Consider the following 2,279-nt stretch of genomic DNA (forward strand, 5'->3'; position numbering starts at 1 on the left):
TGCAGCAATGTACACCACATCTGCATTACTTCCTCAATTGAATTCTTGAACTTCTCAAAGTCACCCATGAGGTTGGAATCAGCTTCCAAACTCTTGTTAATGTTGATATTTTGCCTTCTTTTCACAAATTACAAATGCTCTTAATACCATCTAAAATGGTGAATCTCTCCAGAAGTTTTTTAATATACTTTGCTCAGATTTATCAGAGGATTCACTTCAGCTTTAAAAATGTATTTCTTAGATAATAAAACATGAAAGTCAAAATTCTGCTTTCATTCATTGGCTGCAGAATGAATGTGCTAGCAGTCATGAAAACAATATTAATCTTCTCATACATTTTCATCAGAACTTGTGGGTGACTGGGTGCATTGTCAATGAGCATTAATATTTCAAAAGACATTTTTTCCTCTGAGAAGTAGATTTAAGCAGTGTGTTTACAACTTTTCTTCTGCAGCTTCTTTTTTTTTTTTTAATCAGATTTATAGAAATGAAGAGAGTTAAGGCCTTGTTCTAACTTAGGCTTTGCTTTAAGGTATGTTGTGCCTGGTTTGATCCTCTAAGATGACCACTCACGTTTCTCTACATCAGCAATAAGACTGCTTTGGTTTCTCATTCATGTGTTTATTAGAGTAGCAATTTAAATTTCCTTTAAGAACTTTTTGTTGTTGTTGTTGTTGTTGCATTGATAACCCGGCTAACTAACACAGAGACTTGGTTTTTTTGTCCTGTCTCAACTTTTTTCCATGCTTTCCTTACTAAGCTTAATCATTTGTAGTTTTTGATTTAAAGTAAGAGACATGTGACTCCTTTTTTCACTTGAACACGTAGAGGTCTTTATAGTGTAGGGCGGAAGGATCGCCGGAGCCCAGCAGGTCGAGGCTGCGGTGGCTGGGAGTGGCCACTGCACTCCAGTCTGACGACAGAGTGAGACTCCAACTCAAAAAAAAAAAAAAAGTAGTTACTCTTTTAATTAACTTTACTTGTTTGAAAAGCAACCTATAATTAAAAATAATGAAATATTATTTGACATGCAGATTTAATCTTTGGTTATGCATATAATTTGCCTTAATTCTTTCATTTACTTGCCCATTCTATAAATCAACATTTAAAATATGCCAGGAACAGTAGCTCACTACTGTAATCCCAGCATCTTGAGAGGCCAAGGCAGGAGGATTACTTGAGCCCACAAGTTTGAGACCAGTGTGAGCAACATAGCGAGACCTCGTTTCTACAAAAAATAAAAATATTAGCCAGGTGTGGTGGTATGTACCTATAGTCCCAGTTATTCAGGAGGATAAGAAGGGAGGATTGCTGAAGCCCAGGAATTCATGGTTGTTGTGAGCTGTGATAGTGCCACTGTACTCCATTCTGGGCAACAGAGTGAGACCTTGACATAAAAAATAAAATAAAATAAAAGCAATGCAAGCACATGGTGAAAGTTAAAATAGAAATGGACATCTGTTATGCTTTATTCTAAATTTGATTATGCAAACAAACAAGCCAAAAAAAATCACCAAGAGGCAAACAGAAGCGAGAATCAGAGAACTTAAGTTTGGTTTGATTGACATGGACAATCCTATCAATATTAAGAGAAGCAAGGAGGCACAGTAAACTCCTTACCTTTATCTTTTATTACATCAACCTCACCTTCCTTGGTATAGCTTTACCTTTCTTGTATTTTATTTTTCAGAAAATATTTACATGTAATTCTTCTATAGCTTCTTGTCTAGGATATTCAGGTAAAGAATAAAACTCTATGCTAAAACCTGTATTAATGGTAGTAATCACTTCACATTAGGCAATATTATTAATTTTAAATTCTACATAGTAAATTTCATAATGACTATTCACAATAGTGAAAAAAAGTAATCAACAATAGTCTACTATTGACTTAAAACAGTGTTGGCTTCTTTCCCACACAAAAAAATGTTGTATTGAACAATTATAGATGAAAGTATTTATGTTTGTAAAAGGTGAAAAAAAGTAACAATACTGTGAAAACAAATTTTGAGTGTACATCATTGTACTATTTGCTGTTATTTATTGACAATCAGCATTTTTCAGTTGTGCATTTTAATATATTTCAAAAATCTTTGCGGTTACATAATTTTTAAATACAAAAACATTCATATTTACTATTACCTCTGAAAATATATAAGTATGATTTTTGACTTCAGGAAGTATACCTTAAGTTAACCAGGCGGCAAAATGCATTTATAGAAAATACACTTCTTTAATATTTCAAAATTTTTATATTTAAGAAAAATATAGGTAATAAA

This window comes from Carlito syrichta, unplaced genomic scaffold (genome assembly GCF_000164805.1).
Source record: "Carlito syrichta isolate Samal-C Ts95f unplaced genomic scaffold, Tarsius_syrichta-2.0.1 Scaffold311982, whole genome shotgun sequence".
Taxonomy (NCBI): domain Eukaryota; kingdom Metazoa; phylum Chordata; class Mammalia; order Primates; family Tarsiidae; genus Carlito; species Carlito syrichta.